We start from the raw sequence: 20,892 nt of genomic DNA on the forward strand, positions 1-20,892 counted from the left end.
ACCTCTCCTAAACTGAGGCCTCGGCTTCCCTTCTCGGGGTAACTACCCCGCCGCCGCCGCCGCCGCCGCCTCCTCCCTAATCGCCCCGGAACGCACCCCTTTCACCAGCACGCATGCTCAGTCGCTCTGGAAGAGTTTTCGTTCTGCCTCGGGAAATTTTTCACGCGGTTCTGGCAGCCGACCCCGCCCCGCCCACGGCTTCTCCTCACTGGATTGGTCAAATTCAGGGAGGTGACGAGGAGGCCAGATGACCTCCCAACCGCCCCCCGCCCAGCGCTCTAGGCGCGCGCGCTCCGAGCGTGCGTGCGTGCGTGTGAGTGAGCACGTGAGGCCCCGGAACGTGCAAGGAGGGCGGGGGCAGGAAACGGGAGGCGAGGGGCGGGGCTGCCGTTGCCATGGCAGTGACGTCAGGCGTCGGGGAGCGAACCCGGCCCCTTCCCCACGCGCGCGCGCGCACACTTGGAGACAGGCACACGCGCGCGCACCGCCGCTCTCCCTCAGACACACTGGAGGGAAAGGTCAAACTAAAGGCGAGGGAGCCGGGAAGCCGGAGGGAGCCGCCGCTGCCGCCGCCGCCGCCGCGCGCCATGACGGACGCGGCCGAGGCTGCTTTCTCTCCGCCGACGCCGCCGAGCCGCTGCTCTCGCCGCGCCCCCCGCCCCCAGCGCCCCCTCCCCGCGGCGCTCGCGCGTCCACGCGCCCCCTCCCCCCGGAGCTCCAGGCGCGCGCCGGCCGGGCGCGGGCGCGCAGGGTGGGGGCCTCGGCGGGCGGGCGGGCGGCCTCCTCGCGCGACCCCCGACGCCTTCGCCCGGCCCCTCAGCGAGAGTCGGTCAGGTGAGTGCGGGGGGCGGGGGGAGAGGGTGTCAGGAGAGGACAGGGTGCCCGGCGAGCCCAGCCCCCCGCCCGACCCCTTCCGGGGGCGCTGACAGGCGGTCGGGACCCGGCCTCTGGGGGGCGTCGCGGGGTCAGCCTGCCGGGGGCCTCTTTTGGCGCCCCTGCCCCTTGGGGTCGGGCCCCGGAGCGGTGGGGGCTCGGGACGGGGGCAGCGCAGCCGCGGGGCAGGAGTTGGCAGGGCGACCGGGGCGTGGGGACAGGCGGCGGGAGGCAGGTGGGCCCCGCTCTGGGGCTTGGCGAAGTGCGGGGAGGGGGCGAGCGCCGGGCCAGGTGCGCGGGGCCCGCGGGAAGCTCTCGGGACGTGTTTGTCGGGCGGTTGGGAGCAACTCTGCCCTTGGGACGAGGCGTCCTGCTTTTGCCCGGGCCAGCGCAAGTGGCGGCTTTTACAGCAAAACTCGGGGGAAGCCGGGCAGAACCGGACGGAAGGGAGAGGGACCGGGAGGACCCGTCTGGATGGGGACCAGACATGAACAAATCCGCCTTAAACTGCTGTGGGTAGCACTGGGGCATCATGTGTGGACGTTGCCATGCCAATGCTCGAGGTTTGTTGCTTATGGTTATTTTAGGACTAAATGGTTAAAAAGTTACACTTGGGAGAGAGGGAACTGCTTGAATGGTCATGAGTTCTTCCCTGTGTCTGCAGGAAATGGGTTAATCTTTCACCGCCCCCCCACAACTGAATCTATGCCCAGTGCACTTTAAAAATTATAAATACAAAACTAAAGCCCCGAAACAAGGTAATGTTTGTCTGATGAGTTTCAGGTCTCAGGCTCCGTGTTCCATGGGAGAAAAAGAGAAGGACACAGAAGTACGTGATATGCTCTGGCAGTCGTCTTTTTGTAATAAGCCTTGGAGCCCATCAGAGTGGAGTTGAGTTATAACTGCCAGGGTTAAGTAATCACGCTGACCCAGGGCCACCCACCAATCAGGAGCTTCCCTGAAAGTAACTTGGAAGACTGCTACCAGCCCAGTACTCTGCTGATTGTGGATAACCAGGGCTCCTGCTGCTTTTTTCTTTTTAATTTTCCACCATTATAATAATGTGTGCATGTTTGCTACTTATTGACCAAAGGTTGGAATGAATTACCCAGAGTTAAACTGCTGTCCACTAAGTCCCTTATAAATCATCAGGAGCTAGCTCTGACATATGTCTTTTTTCATATTTGAAAGTTGTTTGGAAATTTCAAATATAATAGTTTCCAATTGGTAAGGATTTTTGGAGTATAAGTCTCGCTTAAACGGCTTGTACCAAGTGGGTAATGTGTTTTAAGATTTAAATCTCATCCAGGAAAACTTCTTATTTGTGAAGGGTATGGGATTGTGACAGCTGAGGGACGGTCTGAAGGAGTCTTGGGTGAAGTAAGATAAGAGAACAACCAGGACACCCGGTGAATTTTATGTTAATTGGCAGGCTCAGCATATACAGACTTGCTCCTTACCTAAGCATTTCTGATATGTGGGTGCTTAGTCTGTTGATTAAGGCCCTTTGGTTATTTGTCATTTTCAGAAAGTTCTGGCAACAGAGAACCCTCACTTTGAAACTGAGTCGCTGTGGCGTGCAGCCAGGGTACCGAAGGTTTTCAGTACAAAATGTAAGGGAGGATTATTCAGTTTGGGATCTTGTTAATTCTTTCTGTGCTGCAGTTTTTGTACCTGGTTCTGTGCTGTGATGCCCCTTTGCATCCCGCTCCTCTTGGCTATGGCTGACATATGTTGCATACAATCCTGTAATGGGGTAGTTGAATGTTACAACCTAAAACGTCACTTCCTGTAATATATTAATAAATTTTTATTTTTATTGTTCTTCCTTCTCTCTTTTTAAAGGGAACTGTAGAATTGGGCAAATCAGCATTTACTCAGCATATCCCCCTTCTGTAGGTCTCATTGACCTTGGTGGCATGGTGGAGGTCATGTGTTCATGGAGATAAACAGTTCTTGAACACTTTCCTCCAGGTGATAAAGACACATGTGAGTGATGTGAGATGTGCATATCTTGATTTTTTTTAATCATTTTTTGGGGCATTTATTGTGATCATTGCTGGAAATAATTTATTGACCTCTTTTGGGGAATACATATATTTCTATTTTACATTAAAAAAAATAATCACTTAATTTCTTTGTTCAACTTTTCTAGTATTGTTTGTATATTCTACCACAGATGAACAGCTGGTTTTTTGGATGACATTTTTAAAACTTGGAAAATGGAGAGAAAGGCGGTAGTGCTGGGATGAATTTGGGCTATGAAAGCAGCTGTGCTCTACTTTAAGAAATTTGATATTTACAAGTATAAGATTGCAAAACAGATTAAGTAGTGGTTAGTTATGTTATATGAGAATTCCATATTTTACAAAAAGGATTCACTAAAAGTTACCTTCAAATAATCCCTTTTATATGGTACTTATCAAATGTGATTTGATTTATGAAAAATCAGTTGACATACAACAATTTAGGAACAGATTCTTGGCATAATGTAAGATTTATCAGTGTGTTTCTTGAATTGTCCCCTTCCCAAAAGTGTGTGGGGGCAAAGTTAATATTTATGGGCTTCTTAAATTCAAAGTTGTACCACTTATACGCTACCTATTAATGTTTTAACTGAATGGAAAAATGGTCATCTGATTTGTGCTGTACCATTTAAGGAATACATTGAAGCCTAATTAAAATGCCAAAATGTTATGTTCAGTTTTGTCTGGAGCCCCATCCAGAGTAGTTTAGTTACTGAAGTATCAAAAGCACCTTGTTGTAAGATACTCTGACTAGGTCGGTGGTCCTGCAGCATAGGCCAACAAGTGGTTGTACCCAGACTTCAACAAAATCAAAATAAATAGATTTGGTCTAAAGTCCACATGCAGTGAAAACCATTGCCTTGAATTTTTCTCGAGGTGCAAATTATTCTTCAGAATTAAAGGCTTGATTTTCCTAAGCTGTAATTCTATTTGGGTCACTTGTGAAAAATTCTATTTTGATAAAAGAACATCTAATTACTCTTTAAACTTTCAAGGGAGCTTTTTTTTTCTTTTAGTGCAGTTGAGTTTATTTGGAATCACGGGAGATGGCGAATGAAGTACTTGGAGTTTTCATTCTGAAGTCATTTTGCTTTGGTGATGTTAAAAAAAAAAAGGAATGTGAGTTAATATAAGTAGAACTTGTTTGTGAGTTAGCTCAAACTTTATATTAGGATAAGGCAGAAAGGGAGGAACTGGACACAAACTTTATTAGGGACAATTAATTAAATTTACTTTGCTTTATACTGTTCATGCCTGGCTTTGTAACAGTGACACCCCTCCTCCCCAATTTTAAAGTCTTATTCTTAGAGAAGGAATGTAAAGGATAAGAGCTAAGCATGTGGGTATATAAGTGTTCAAAGTATTTTTTGAGCACTAAATAGTTTTTTGTTTTCTTTTTGTGTGTTAGACAGAAAGCAAGAAATTATTTTCATACTGAGTAGGGGTTCAGAGCCCAACTTTGGGATAATGGGCAGAGTTTTATTCCTCTTAGCATAATTGAATAATATAAAAATTCAGGGAACAGCTTGAATGATGCCATTGATTTTTTAGTACAGGCTTTTAGTTCCTCTATTGAACAAATGAGCAAAAATGAAGATTGAAGATGGGATATGAAAAGAAATGTTTTCTTTTTTTTTTCAATCTCAAAGGACTGTCTCAAAGGGTTGCTAATTTTAGAGCATAGTGAAGTAAAAAAGTTCATTACTCGGACTTATCATTAATGAGGGCATGTAATTCAGAAATTTTAAAAAACATGCAAAAACAGACTACTTCATTTTTTAAATATTTGTGCTAAGATCTGTGAGAATAGAGGTAATGATTAGAAATTTTAATTGTAACTTAAGGCTGATTTATGTTCTCAATTTAATTATTTAACCCAATGTCACTTTTAATATGTCATTTAATTTTTCTGTTCCATAAAATGCAATCAATAGTGCAACATAATTTATGTAAAATTGGGTTTTTAAATAATATTTGCTAGACTTCTTAAGCATAAAATATTACCTAATAGTAGTATATATATGTGTGTCTACTATGTGGAATTTTAAAAAGTTTAGACCCTGTAATCTGCAGAAATTTGGGTAAAAGTTTTAAAAATAAGAAAGGCTGAGTTCAGAGTTTAGTCATAGATGATGCTGTAAATTGCATTTTCCTCATTCTCCTTAAAGGATTTTCTTTCACTGTTACATGTTTATATTTTCCAGACTCCAGTCAGGCTAGTTTTTAGTGTTGGATCATCTTGTCTATAGCATCAATAGAAAGTTTATTTGTAAAAACTGCCCTCTTTATTTTCTCCCAGCTGTTCCATCTGGGAGATTGTTTGCATTTCTGTTATTGAATGTGGTTTAATCAGAAGTTATTCTAAAGAGAAAGGTCACTGCAATTTTCACAAACTAGGGGAAAATGTAAATTTATTTTAAGATAATTTATGAACATTTTTGTATTACTGTGAGAACAATTAAACACAGTATGTATAATTTAATATTTCTAACTATGATTAGCATTTGTCCTAAGTTAACTTTATTTGATGTATTGTTAAAATCAACGTTGTAGGTATATAGTCTCTTTAGAAAATATCTATTTGTGGAATATTTTTTTTTAAACTTGCCCTTAAATGGGCAAGAGATGGGAATTTTGCTCTGAAACCTTCTAATTCAATATATAGTTAAATGTTTGATATTGGGTATTGTTTTGATTGTTATTTTACAAATGAAGATTTTTTTGTATGTTTTTGTAGGATTTTTTCAAGTATAGTTTTATTTATAAAAAGAAGCTTTTCTTTAAAAACAACAGGTCATTTTGTATTTAAAGGTTATTTGGTAGTCCTCAGACTTTTATATTTGAAAGAAATGGAAATGAGTAATTTATTAAGCTTTTTCCCTAAAATGCACCGATTTAGTTGGAGCATGTGATGTAATTTGTTTTTAGTGTAATGTAGAGTTATCTTTATCTCAAACAAATTCATAGTAGAATAGTTGGCTATTTTTGCAAATTTAGGAAGTGTAGAGTGTGCCCAGAAATGAAACGTTGACTGCTAAGTGTTGGACTGAGTTTGCAATATCTCATGGAAATGGTGTTTTCCTTTTAAAGGCATTTATATTGTTTCTAAGTAAAGACCATTTCTTAAACGTGCCTGTAAGTGAATATATAGTACATGTTGGTCAAATGAGGTATTGAAGGATTTAATTTATATCCTATGCTTCTCTCCCCTCTTCTTCCTTTTAATAATTGTCAATATTTGGCTTTTAGCCACATACTATGAGATAACTTTTAATGCATGATAGAGTGGCCCAGGGTGGTTGTTGGGTTTTTTCCTGTTGTCTTCTTATCTGCTGGAGAAAAGTAAGATTGTCCTGTAACTCTTAATATGTGTTAAACATTGTTTTGAACACTTGTTTTAAATCAATCTGCTATTTATAAAGGGGATAACACTTTAAAAATTCTTGACTGTTGAAGTGGTTATGTTCCCTGCAAATGTTAGTGTGAGGAGCAGGGAGGGTAAAGGTAGAGAGGATTGTAGGGATTAGATTAGATTGTATAAGGTGAATATAATTGTTTTGATATAAAACATGTTAAATTAATCATTATATATACCTTTTCCCTAGGACTGTAACCTTGCTTTTTTATTAGCACTGCTCACTGTGAAGAGTCAAGGGTAGCGAATTGCCAGGAGAGGCATATGCATATCTTTAATCAGTTTTACATGTTATTGCTGGAAACATATTAGATGGCTGTGAGAAAGATAAGCAGTTTCACACTGATGATCATTTTTGGTGATCACATTTAGAGCTCCAAATTTTATAAGGTGGGAGAACAGATGCTCAAGTGATAGGTAGGGAAGGATTTTCAGGTACAAAGTCATTGTTAAGAAAATTCAAGTACACCAATCTTGAAAAAAAATTACGTTTTACCAAGTACAATCATATATGCTGTATTTTCCAACACTGTACCAGTTTTGAATATTCTCTGGCCATAAATACACTAGTATTTGTCCAACCATAAATCCTAACTTTCAGGCTAGAAAATGAGGTCGCTTAAATTATAGTTTAACTGAAGAGTGAAAAAGCTGATAATTTATCTTCCTTTTTGTATTGTAACTTTTTGTCATTAATTTTCAAGGCCTAGTACTATTTGCTTAGTTCTATATGTGCCTAATTCTGTAATTGAAGAGAAACTAAGAGAATGAATCCTTGTACCTGAGAAATGAGAAGCATGTTGGCAGAGGCATGAAGTAAATAGAATGTGATTGTATAGATATATTAATTTTTCTTTCTAAAGCAGTGGTTTTGAAACTATTCTGTAAACAGTTCTGGAGGAAGTCAAGCAGGTTCATTCCAATTTCAACCTGTGTAGTTTTGCTTCAATTAATTTTAAGTGTGGTTTGCATAAGATTACACTTGAGAGCAGGGTTCTGTTCTTTAAAATAAAAAGTATGACAACCACTGTTGTTAGCATAATTGATCTTCCCACTGTCCTGCTTAAATCCTTGCAGTGCTTGGCTCTCTTTATTAGGACTTGTAAGACTTTTCTTTTCTAGCTCCAGCTTCATTCTTCGTCTCTTATCACTGTTTCCCTTGCTTTGCATATAAACCCCCACATTCTAGTCCTCCTTAAATTGCTTGATATTCCCTGACAGGAAAATATTTTCACATCTCTATTCCTTTGCACATGAAACTGCCATCACTCTTGACATGCTAGGCAGAACTCTGTTCCCTTGGAACCTTGGTCATAGCTCCAAAAAGCACTTATTTCATTGTTTTGTAACTGTGGCCTCCCTTGAGAGCAGAGACCATCTCATTTATCTTTGTATCCATACTACTTGGTGTTCATTAAGTATTCCAATGTCTGTTGAATAATTGCATTTAGAATTTGAGAAGTAGTAGAATTACTTTAATGCACACTCATGTGAATAAAACATCCCAGATCTAGTCTGCGTAAAGTATTTTTAGTGTCATAGTGTCAGATGTTATGCTGAGTATATAAAAGGTACCCAGTTGCACTTATCATGAAGTATAATAAAGCCAAAAGATGTATTATATGGAAAAATTAGATTAGGTACTAGTGGCTTTAAGTAATGTATTGGATTCAGTCATCTAATCCTAAAAGTTGGTTGTGAAAGCATTTTAATAATAATGCTATACAGTCCTGACCGCCTGTGAAAAAATTTCTTCATATGTGATTAAAGCTAATAGACTCAAAAAGACCTTCAAATGTCAAAGTATATAATATAACGATACCCACCGATAAAAGTTAAAGAATGGGCCCTGGAGCTGTCCTGCCTGAATTTATATCCCTTTCCTACCTGTCAGAAGCTGTGTGATCTTGTGCAAGTTACTTAACCATTCTGTGCCTCCTTTTTCGTATCTGTACAATGAGGGTATTGATGATAATACTTTATATGGCTGTGGTGAAGGGTATACATGAGTTAATGTATATTGAGCAGTTAAAAGAATGCCCAACACACAGAAAACACTCAATACATGTTAGCTATAATTAATTTCTAGTGGCTTCTTATTTAAATAAATGTTTATTGTGCACATTTCCATCCTTTAAAAATAATTGCTTTAATATACGAGTATCTAATTTAAAAGAAACTTAACATTTTTATTTAGTTACCATATCTGTAAACTGGCAACTGTTTTATCTCCTTACTGACTCATTCTTCTATCTCCCAGTGGAGTATAGACTGTCAGATGGATTGACATGGGAGATTGGAAAACTGTGTTCTGATTTCTCCAGCAGAGCATTGTGTTCCCATGACCTGTGCAATTCTTGGTAGTGCCCACGAGAGAGGAGGGAGAGAAATAACAAGTGTAGGAATGCAGTGACAAGTTCTTAAATAAGCCTTAACCTGTACCAAGTAAGTCTTAAACTTCCATACTCCTTAGCAGAGGATAGGTGTTCAGCTTTTTCCGTTTTTACATTTTCTTTTACTTTTTTGTCTTGGAAGAATAGATTTTTTTAAATCTGAATTTACATTTATTTCAGAAGGCACATACAAATTTACTTTAATAAGTCAATGAACCTGTTTTTTAAGCTCATTCTTTTTTTTTTTTTCTTTTTCTTTTTCTTTGTTGAGGAAGACTGGCCTTGAACTAACATCCATTGCCAATCTTCCTCTTTTTGTTTGAGGAAGATTAGCCCTGAGCTAACATCTGTGCCAGTCTTCCTCTATTTTGTATGTGGGACACCTCCATAGCATGGCTTGATGGACCGGTGAACCCTGGGCCGCAGAAGTGGAGAGCACAAATTGAACCACTGTGCTACTGGGCTGGATCCTAAGCTCATTCCTTTTTACATAAGTAGTATGTACTATGAAAATCCTATATAGTATGAAATCCTGTTAATGCAGAAAAAAAATTTAAGGGAAGAAGAAATTTATATTCCAAGACATTTTGCAAAGAGAGGTTATTCATTTCTTATTATAACAAATAATACCCAATGTGTCCTTACAGCCTGCTTTGACTTTCTGTCTCTTGTGTAACAATTCAAATATGATGGAAAGTTACTTGGGTAACTTTTTAAAAATATTTCTTTAAAGGGAAGAATTTAACAAACAAATTTGAGTGTTTACTATGCTAACTGTGAGTGATTTTAAGATGAGGGGCTGGCATATAAAGATAAGTCAGGCATTTGTCTTTATATACTACTTATGACCTGCTGGAGAGACCAGAGTATGCAGAGAATACTTGGGAATTGAAAGCTGGAAATAAGAATGGAAAAGAGCTAGATTTTGAATAGAGTAAGGAAACAAAATAAGACAAGAGACCATTTTTAAATGCCAGTGGCAGGCTGTGTAATAGTTTGCCATGGAAAATTTGAATGCTTATAAAAGTTGATTGATGCACTAGTATTGTCTTATAATTAGAACACTAGTTTAATATTAGCAAAATTTTGCTTAAGTGCCATTGAGAATTTTTAAAATATTTTTTTGCACCTCCTTGAAAATTATGGGAGTTATACTAGGTCATACGAGGAAAAACAACTTGTAGAATAAATAGAGTTTTGACTAAGCCTATTTCCTCTGTACAAACCAAGACGCTGTGTCTGTGTTTAATGTTATCTAACCTTGAAATTTCGTTTCCCTTCAACAGAGCATGCCTTTCTGTATCTGTTAGGCCAAACAACTTCTTGTTTTACTTCTTAACCTCAGTTCTTGTTCCTTGTTGTTGTTATTATTAGTATTAATATTATTATTATTGAATCAGAAAGGAGAAATACCGTTTGGGCGTTTTCAAATGCCTCAAAAATGTTTGGTTACATAGAGGAGTTAGATTTGTACAATTCACACCCAATTCGGCCTCCTCAGTAGCATTTCTACCATGTTATCATCCACCTTCTTGTTTTAGAAAGTTTCTGATTGTTAGAAATAACTTCTCACTGAGCTAGATCTATTTCCCCTCTGTCACCTATTGATCCTTGGCAGTCTAGGGCTATGTATGTGAAACGTTGTTATGCACAGTAACTCTTAAAGTATTTGAAAATGACTGTTAAATCCTACTTGAGTCTTCTTTTTGCTATGCTAAGGGAAAAGAGCCCTAATTCTCAAATCACATGCACATGACATGGTTTGCACACCTTTCTCCATCCACATTGCTAAACTCATGACAAAGTCTGTTTGTCAGTATACCTCTTAAAACACGGTGGGCAGAACTGACTACTTCAGATGTGGTCTGACCATTGCTGAATACAATGAAGCTATTATCTGGATACTGTACTGCTATTAATGCAGCCTGAAATTTGCATTACATTTTTTGGCAGCCACATTACCCTTTGATCATATTGAGCTTATGGTCAACTAAAACCTTGTCTCTTTTTCATGTGAACTGCTTTAAGTCTGATCTTTTTCATTCTTTACTTGCCAGCAGATGCTTTGAAAGTAAATGCAGAATATTATATATTGCATTACTATAAAAGTTTAAATGAATTTATCAAATTTTATTCCAATTCACTACCTGGAGATGTGAGCTAACATTTGTATAAAACAGCACAATTTCCATGGTGTTTTCCCATATATTTTTATTTAATCTTTACAACAACCATCCAAGAATCAGAAGAGAAAAACGACTTTCCACTAAGTCAGGAGTTGGCAGACTTAGTACTTTGTCACAGGTTTTTTGATTCCAGATCCCATGCTCGTCTTATCACTGTTCACTTAGTAAACATTTAGCATGTTCTTTACTATGTGGCCATCACCGTGTGGTGCTGCTGCGTCAGTGAGCAAGACAGATTACAGTCTCTGTGGTATTTATGGCCTGGCATATAAATAATTACTGCCAGTCACGGAGTACTTTTTATTGGGAAGGCACCGTGGTGGATTGTATTATTGTTCAAAATATTTGTTGCCTCTGTCTACCAGGGTCCTCTCTGTAGGAAGATTATATTTCCACTCTGTTGACATCAGTTTTGGACACTTGGCTTTCCTTGACCAGTAAAGTGTTAGAGGAAGTGGCATGTCCCGTATTTGAACAGATGTTTTAAATTCCATCTTGTGGTTCTGCCAGTGGCTCTTCTCCTTCTCTCATGGAACCAGCATGCCTTAGCTAGGGCTGGTTCCAGAATGATGGAGCAGAGTTGAAGCCGATCCATGACAGACATTTAACGTGAGTGAAAAATAAACCCTTATGTTGTAGGCACCGTGATTTTGGAATCATTTGTTACCATAGCATAATATAGCCCAAGTGAAGTGTGATACTGACATCATTCAAGGTGCTGTATAGAGATAAATAAGACATAGGCCTTGTCCTCAAGGAGCATGCAGGCTTGGTGGATGCATTAAATTTCTACCAGCTACTGGTAGTTGGGGAAGAGGAGAGTATATTTATGAAAAGGTCTTTGAAGTTGAGGATCTTTTCTGACCTTCGCCTCACCCCTATGCTGAATTAGTCAATATGTTTTAAATCCTGGGTCTATGGTCCAGCTACTCACTGTCACAACTTCTTATCATCCAAAATTTCATAAGCATGTTTTCTGTGTCCTCATTCGAATCACCATTTGTAAAACAAATGTTTAAGAGAATGCGCTTCTGTAGAATAGTCATCAGAAACTTCCTTCATAAATCTGTTAATCAGCATTCACTAGGTAACCTAAGAATCTACCTAATTGATCTTTTTTTCTGACATATCCAGAAAAATACCCTGAGATCCTAGGTTCTGTGTGACTTCTATTTGTGAGCGTTCACATTTCCCATAGCCACAGCTATGTATACACCTCACTTTCCATGCGGTTTTTAAAGACAAAGTCCAGGGTTGGATTCTGCGAGGAAGTTCCTTATGTAGATAAGCTAAGGAATACATGGCTAGGGTTCCGGGGAGCTCTTGAAACCTTTGAAATAAGTACATGTAAAATTTTGCATAAATATACATTGTTCTGGAATGTAGCTTTTGTTAGATTATCAAAGGGAATCATGACTTGCCTGGAAGGTTACAGACCCTGTTGTAGAGTGAGGATAGATGTGGAACAGGGATCTGGAGAGCACCAGTGTTTAAAGGACAGCTGGAACAAGAACCCAGAGAGAAATCCGAGAAGCAGTAGTTAGAAAGAGTTGAGCACCAGGAGCAAATACGTTACAGAAGCCAGTCCCTTAGTAATTCGGTTTTTAAAAATCTGTTCTAGAATTTTGCATGGATTCTACATCCATTTTCATGGCACTTCTTTATGACTCCTTGGAAATTACCAAATTTCTAGATACATTTAAAGTCTTAGGATATGATTTTTCTTCATCTGTAAATAAGAATTTAAAGCAGCTCCTTCTTTTGCTTTCGCCTTCCTTTCTTCAGCTTCAATTTCTTTTTCTTTTTTCCCCTTAATCTTTATTCACCCTTCCTAGATTAAAGATCATTCTTGTTTAAAAAGGCTGAGTTAGGATAGGAGTGAAACAGTTCTTTAGGTTATCTGTTGACAGCTGAGCCCAAGTAAGGAAGCTGGCCTTTGTTATTCTTTTTGTTGACAAGGCATTTTTAAGTCTTTTAAAAATTTTCCTTAATGCTTCTGACAAATCTCTACTTTTTTTTTTAAACAACTATATTGAGACATAATTGTTGTACAATAAACTGCACATATTGAAAGTGTACAATTTGATAAGCTTTATATGTGTCTACCCATAAGACTGTCATCATAGTACTAAACCATATCTGTCACCCCCAAAAGTTTTCTAGGCCTTCTTGGTAATCCCTGCCTTTATTCCCCAGACAACCACTATTTGTTTTCTTTCACTTGACTTTGGTTGGCATGTCCTAGAGTACAGTATGCCCCCTTTTTTGGTTTAGCTTCTTTCATTCAGTGTGATTATTTATTTTTATTTTTATTTTTTTAATTTTTTTTTTTGTGAGGAAGATCAGCCCTGTGCTAACATCTGCCATTCCTCTTCTTTTTTTTGCTGAGGAAGACTGGCCCTGGGCTGAGGAAGATCCGTGCCCATCTTCTTCCACTTTATATGGGACACCACCACAGCATGGCTTGCCAAGCAGTGCACCCGTGCGTGCCCGGGATCCGAACCGGCGAACCCCGGGCCGCCGCAGTGGAGCGTGCGCATTTAACCGCTTGTGCCACCAGGCCAGCCCCATCAGCGTGATTATTCTGACATTTATCTATTTGGTAGCACATGTTAATAATTTATTCCTTTCTGTTGCTAAGTAGTAGTTTATTGTATGAATATACTGTAGTTTGTGTATCCATTCACCTCTTGATAGACATTGGGTTGTGTCTAGTTTTTGGCTTTTACAAATAAAGCTGCTGTGAACATCTTTGTATTTACACATCTTTGTATGGACGTATGCCCTATTTTCCCTTGGGTAAATACCAAGGAGTGGTGTGGCTGAATCATATGGTAGAGGGGTGTGTGTGTGTGTGTGTGTGTGTGAGACTGAGTTATTTTAAGAAATTGGCTCGTGGGGGTTGATAGGTCCAAAATCTGTAGGACAGGCCAGCAGGCTAGAACCTCAGGCAAGTAAATTGATATTGTAGTCTTGAGTCCAAAGTCTGTAGGTTAGGCTGGCAGCGTGGAAACTCAGACAGGATTTCTGTTCCTCTGTTGACACAGAATTTCTTCTTCCCCAGGAAACCTCAAGTTTTTTTGCTCTCAAGGCCTTCAACTGATTGGATGTGGCCCACCCACATTATGGAAGGTAATCTTTACTTAACGTCAGCTGATTATAAATGTTAATCACATCTACAGAATACTTCCACAGCAACATCTAGACTAGTGTTGGACCAAACAAAGCCTAGCCAAGGTGACACATTAAAGTTAACCATCAGAATCCCTAAGTATTTCGTATTTTTTAATGCTGTTATAAATGACATATATTTTTAAAGTCCAATTTGTGATTGTTTGTTGCTAGTTCACTGTTTTGTTTTTGTTTTGTTTTTTAACTGTAGCCTTTTTTTCACTATTAAACAGATGAATGGCAGTCTTTATTTTAGGTTAGGATTACCTTCCATCTTTTTAGATATACCTTTTAAAAATAGGAATTATTTTAGACACTTCCTAGTGTCACTACTTTACCTCTCATTTTTCTTGTTTATTGGAATCATCTGACAGAAATGGCAATTTCATTTTAAGAATCTTGTCTTACCTCTTTGGAGTCATCTTTCTTTTTATTTTTTCATCTTAGGATTATAACAGTTCTTAAATATTTTATAGATTAAAACTATAGGTGGGTTTAGAGTCTAGAACCTAGATAATTAGCAGAGTAGAGGTGCTGATACCCAAAAAGGAAACAGAAAGTTTGGGAGAAAAGATACAAGTTCATATTTTAGATGTCACCTTTAGGCCATTCTCTTTCTTTGATGAAGTCATTTAACTTTTTTGAGTTTCAGTTCCTTATCTATAAAATGGAGCCCTCATGAAGTTAAATGAGATGCTTTGTGTAAAGAGCCTGGAATAGTGCTTTTAGACAGAATAGCTTCCGTTACTGTATTTTATTCAACAAATGTTTAATACTTACTATTTGTGTTTTTTAATGAATTTTTGAGTAAGTTTCTCAATTTCTCCAACAAAGCCTACAGACGCTGTTCCGAGCTCTGGCAGTATAGGAGTAAAGAAGATAAGCAAGATCCCTCCTTTCATAAAGCTTCCAGCATGGGAGGTCATGACAGGAGAGGCAGGCAGTAAGCAAGTAAAGGAATAAACAAGATAGTTTCAGGTCGTGATAAGAACTGTGAAGAAAATCGAAGAGGGAGATGTGATAAAGAATTACTGGGGTGGGAGCCCACTTCCGAGTGGGTAGGCAGGGAAGACCTCTTTGCGGAGGTGACGTTTGAGGTGACGTTTGAGTAGAGACCCCAGAAGGATTTGAAGGAACCAAGCGTGTGAAGGTCTATGTGAAAACTTGTCTGGCAGAGAGAAGAGAGCACAGAGCCTCTAAAGTGGGGAAGATTTGGCAAATTGGAGGAATTGAGAGAAGCCTAGACATGCCAGTGGAGAATAGTAGAGAAGGCAGAGAGGGCCAGCACGTGTAGCATCTTACAGGCCGCAGTAAGGAGATTGGATTTTATTCTAAGTGCAGAGGGAAGCCATTGGAGGGTTTTAAGAATGGAAGTGACGTGATCATTAAGTTAGATGGAAATGTCGCCGTGGACCTTTGGAAACGTGAACCTAACTCTGAGACATCAGCAAGCTGTATCCTTGAGTGTGACTTGGATTTCTAGTTGCCCGAGAAACATTGAAGTACTTGTTTTCCCTTATATAAAAATCCTACCAAGCTCTATCAAAGCCAAGTCTGGGTTAACTAGAGCAAATACTGTTTTATACCTTTTAAATTTTACTAAGACTTGTTACGTACCTGTGTTTTCAAAAATAGTGTTCTGTGGATTTTTTCCTTTTATAAGCACGTGTGGCAGTTGACTACCATAGCAGTAAAGAGCACGACTTTGGTTTCAGATATGAGCATAATTATTGACCACATGGAAGCATTCAGTCAATATTAACAAATCTTTATTACTAGAATATGATTCCATCATAGAATCATGGAATTATTGGGCTGAATGAACCTTACAAATTATTTAGTCATTAATTCCTTCCTTTTATAGAAGTGGCGGTTTAGATCCAAAGAGGTTAAGTGGCTCACATTATATAAACATAAAAAATAAAATAAGCCCAGTTTTTATTATCCTCCCAGTTGTAGGATGAGAGGTTCTTGAGTCAAAATATGGAACCTGGGAAAAGATAGTGACGTCAATTTGCTTTATGTCTACTGCCTTCTACTCTGTTGCTCATTTACACCTATGCCATTTTATATTTATCCCTGGCTACAGATATTGGGATGAATCAGACAGTCCCTCCCATACTGTGGAAACAGACAAGTAAACAGTTGCCATGTAAATTAAATGCCATGATCAAGGCAGCTTAGTGTGCTGTGGGAGCACGTGATGGGCATCTCTGTTAAGTGGCTCTAACTTCGTACAGTCTGTTTACCTACAGAGTTGAAGGTGCTTGGTCCCTTATTTCAGTGTAGTATGCATTATATTGTCTCAGCTATTTGGCCTTTCCTGAGCTTTTTTGCCTCGCAACCATAGCCCTGGGCTAAACATAAGCGAATTTGAAGGCTGTACATCAGACTGTACCTGACCAGATATCTGACCAGTAAGCCTTGTCCTGACAGCCCTGCTCTGCTCCTGCCACTCGAGAGTCCTGGGGCCTCAATATGTACCTGTGGCCAGTGATAAGCCACCATGATGGCAGCATGTCTTATTTTAAATAGAAAACCATTTAGAGACTAATTTAAGAATAATTGATCTTGATGTATTCCTCCTCTCAAGTGATGCAGATTTTATTCTTAATTTTTGAAAAATTTTTAGAGGAAAACTGAGAAACAATTATATTTTTTGTTTATTTTGGCTCATTTCCCTTTTCACTATATTTTGTTTTGGGGGTATGGCCATTCCTGAGAAAACTAGCACATGAACTTCATTGTTGATGTTATAACATGTTCTGAATCTTAAAATAAGGCACCAGAAATGCATTCAGAGAACAGATAGATAAAGTAGCAATGCTGTAATTATGAAGAAAAAATAGTTTCCTTTTAAGCCTTTCTCTTTCAAGAGCTTATAATTTTCTATATAACCCAAACATTATCCCTTGGGCAGGTATGTTTTATTCTTCCTCTTGTTCTCTGTTATAAAGTTTGATTAAAAAGAGAAGATACTAACTTTTTGTCTCCCACACAAGGAATGTTCATATTCATATTTCTTTGGTAAGACTCAATTCCATACCCCTGAGCCTGCCTTCGTCTGAAGAATAACATCAATATATTTTATCTACAAGGAGTATCTTTGACATTGTGTATGTGTGTGCGTGTAAAATCAAAACCCACAAGTATGGCATACCTTGTTGAGAATATTCGAGGATCAGTTCCTGATGACTGTATTATATTTGCACAGAGTGTTAGATGACAACCAGTTTTGACAGTCTGATGTAGTAGATGATCTGGCATTCTCCATCTCTTGAGTCATATGAAGATAAAGTTATCCATCTCCATTATCCATCTCCTGGACCTTATGAGGAAGGGAACTAGAATTTTAGAAGTGTGAACTGAGAAAATTAAACTCAAGTTAGCAGCCTAAAAAATGATAAAACCAAATTGTGTATGAAGAACTGTTTCTCTCCTTTATTTTGTGCAGATTGAGGAATTGAACTATAGAAGTATTTTCTATGAAAGGTGAATAAGCTATCTGTACTGAATGATTTTAGCTTGTATAGAAAACATCTTTAGCTGTATTAAATATAAAGCTGTCAGCTCTCTGAAGGTCTCTGCATTAATAACTCATCCTTCTCAGTTGACAGCGGAGGCGTGTAGCACAGGTGAGAGCAGGCTCTGGAGCCAGGCTGTGGGGTTCAGAGCCCAGGCCACCAGCTGCTGTGTGGCTCTGGGCAGACTGCTAGTGTCTCACACTCATCATTTACAAAAGAGGATGATAGTAGTACCTACCTAACAGGGCTGTCATGAGAATTAAATGAGTTAATATATGTAACATTCTTAGAACACCGCCTCAAACGGAGTAAGCACTGGATAAGTGTAACTATTCTTATTACTGATGCATCTCTGTAGTACATTTTAAGTAGCTGGTTTTATTGATAAAGTTTTCATAGAGAATTTGGCATTTGAATTGGACCTTGAAAGATAAGCAGGATTTATAAAATAATATTGAAAATGAGGAAAACTGTGTGATCAAAGTTGCAAAGAGGAAGTAAAGAATCTTCTTCCGTTCTGTTCTCCTTCCATTTATTGCAAATGTGTCTGCCACTGAGCTCAACATTTGATGAACATTGCATTATCTTACTCAATCCTCACAGTAACCCTGCAAGATAAGTATCGTAAATTTTACAGATGGGAAAGTAGTCACAGGAAAGTAAAGTCACTTTCCCAAAGTCACAAAGTTAAATGCTTGGCCTAGTTCTGTCTGACTGTAATGTAACTTAATTATCCAATACTGTCTTCCTAAGAGTAGACTATCAGAAGATGATTCCAAAAAATATTTAAAAGCGTGGATGCTCTGTGGTTGGAGTTCTAAACAATAATAGAATTAGGATATTAGGGATGCATGTGGTCACTTTGTCACAGTGGGGGACTCTGGATACTGTGCATGCTAGTCATTTCAAAAGATTGGCGAGAAATGTGCATGCCAGTTCTTGCTGAATACGTCCTTGTTTCGCCTGTCATTCTAGCGGTGTGGAAGTACTTGTTTTTTTCTCAACCGAGAATGGCAGTACTGTATTTTGGTTGTTGAAGTTCTTATTAGAAATTGTGCAAATGTCCCCAGTGGCGTCGTGACTGACACCCTGGACTTCAGTGCTTTTCACACACGTGGGTTCTCTAGGATTGGCTGCTGTTTGAGCACCCTTCTCGGTTCCCCACGTCAGAGGAGTGTCTCCAACTCTGCTTCCTAGTCTTCAGCGTTTATGGTTTCATGTTTGTAAGGTTTGTTTGGAGTAGAAATAGGATGATCTTAATTCTGTTACTGTTTATTCCTTCCATCCTCTAGCTGCTTTGTCACACTTTCTTTTGAAACTTTAAGGGAATTGGTAATTCCATCTTCATACTTTTTCTTCTCGAGTATCTCACTGGCCTTATTCAGACTTCAATTTTAAATTGTTCCGTCCTCATATATGACTTCCTTCCATTAATTAGCCGACGGTTCTTTTTCCCATCTATATTTTTAATGCCTTTTCTTTACCATCTAGAACTTCCCTTTCCAGAAGATAAAGCAAACAACTCAGCTGCTAGCCTTTATAAATCTAGAATCGAACTTAAATGAACTAGAATCTTGGTAACTAGGATCTTTCCGTAGAATTTATTTCTTTCCTCTGCTTTTAAGAAAAAAGGCCATTATATGGAAATAAATAAATACCAGAGATTTAGCCAAAAATTAAAAAATAAAAAGCAAGACCATTCAGGATTTGTCAACAAACTATTAACACCTGCTTTGTAGGCTATAAGAGACTATGAAGATTTTTACTTTTTAGTAAATTTCATATCTGTACCTTTTTTTTTTAATCATTCCTGTCGTCATGAAGCAGGCCTTCATGATCTGGACTGTTAGAGTAGCCTTATAGCCGGTTTCTTATCCTTCTCCCCTCCCCCCTTTTCAGATCATCATCTATATTACCAGCAGTCTGATCTTTCTTAAACAGGGATCTAATCTTGTTTTGGGTCTTAAAAATCTTCTTTGGCTCTTCATTGCCTGTAGTATTATTTAAATCCCTGACATGCTTCAACTTTGTAGCCTCCTTTAAATGATTAGCTCCATGAAAATAGGTATCTTACCTACTTTATTCACCACTCTCTTCCCACATCTAGATTCCATAAATACTTGATTTATTCTATGAATACTCTGGGCCAGGGCTTCACAAAAGGTGTGCCTCTAATTGGTTACAGGTTTGTTGAGAAGTACTGATGGGTGCCTTCCACCCTTGGGGTGGCCAGATGGAGCCTGGCTCGTTCAGGGCTCCCCTGAGAGTCATTGGAGTCTGAGGTCTCTGCATAATGATTGGTGTTGTGGTGAGCACAGGCAAGAAGATCCTCTGCAACCTGGACATTTGCGAGCAGCTTGCTTCAGATTATATCACTGCCCATTGTAGGTAAGGGGCCATGGAGCTGCTGGAGAGTTTGTGTTCCAGGTGCCTGAGGAGCCAGCACAGCTGAAGGTGCTACTAGTCAAAAGTTGGGATGAAAACGGAAGAGGCCAATGAGGGATTCCCAACTCTAGGGAGAAGTCTCAAGTCTGTCTTCACACGTGTTGGATGCGTTTGTGGCTGATATGCCCATTTAGTGGCATTCAAGTTAGCTATGGGCTGACCAGTCTAACATTGTATGTTCATCTGCAGATTTCTTTTTAATAATGCACATTGATATGAACTTGATGTGAAGATGTTTAAATTGCTTTGAAACCTATTCATATTATCCTAAGATCCTCCCCAAAACCCCACTGCATGGTCGTATATCCTAGTTGTAAGTCATTCTAGTTCTTTTATGTGAGCCACCGCCACAGCATGGCAAGTGACAGATGGGTGGTATGGTTCCGTGACCAGGAAGTGAACCCGGGCCAGCGAAGCAGTGAGAGCACCGAACTTTAACCACTAGGCCATCAGGGCTGGCTCTGTTCCAAGAATTTTTGACAGTACTTGCCAATGAAAAGATCTTTTGGATCTTTAAATATAATGTAATGTAACTGAGTGACTAAAAGAAATGATTTTTTTCACTTGAGCAAATAAAGTGTAAAGTTCTGGTTATAACTTAATTTGCACAATAGTTTATTCTTAAAATGCTATTTAAATTAACATTTTAATACCAATATATTTAAAATTCACTGGAGGAACTTATTTATGGGAACTCAGGTTCATTTTATAAAATGGAAAATATAATTAAAAGCAAGTTTATCTTCTGTAACTTAAGATTGTAAAGATTTTCTTAACTGAAAAGTAAAAACCAAGAGTAGTGTTTCTAATATAATTGTCATTATATCATTATTTATATGGGCCCAGTTAGCCTGTTTG

At 39.0% G+C, this 20,892-nt stretch overlaps 1 long non-coding RNA gene across 3 annotated transcripts in view; it reads left to right on the plus strand.

The window, feature by feature from the left end:
• The first annotated feature begins 805 nt into the window (after positions 1–805).
• The window catches only part of LOC147913976 (uncharacterized), a 41,642-nt gene continuing 21,555 nt past the window's right edge, over positions 806–20,892 (plus strand). For 2 of the 3 annotated variants that reach the window (XR_015555942.1, XR_015555943.1), the window contains exon 1: positions 1,161–14,026. This is a non-coding gene — a long non-coding RNA (uncharacterized LOC147913976). Of the gene's footprint in view, positions 835–1,160; positions 14,027–20,892 lie in introns of those variants that run through there. The other variant, XR_015555944.1, reaches the window with a different exon arrangement.

The sequence above is a fragment of the Ceratotherium simum genome, chromosome 23 (assembly GCF_057802395.1).
Source record: "Ceratotherium simum simum isolate JZ-2026a chromosome 23, ASM5780239v1, whole genome shotgun sequence".
In the NCBI taxonomy this organism is placed as follows: Eukaryota; Metazoa; Chordata; class Mammalia; order Perissodactyla; family Rhinocerotidae; genus Ceratotherium; species Ceratotherium simum.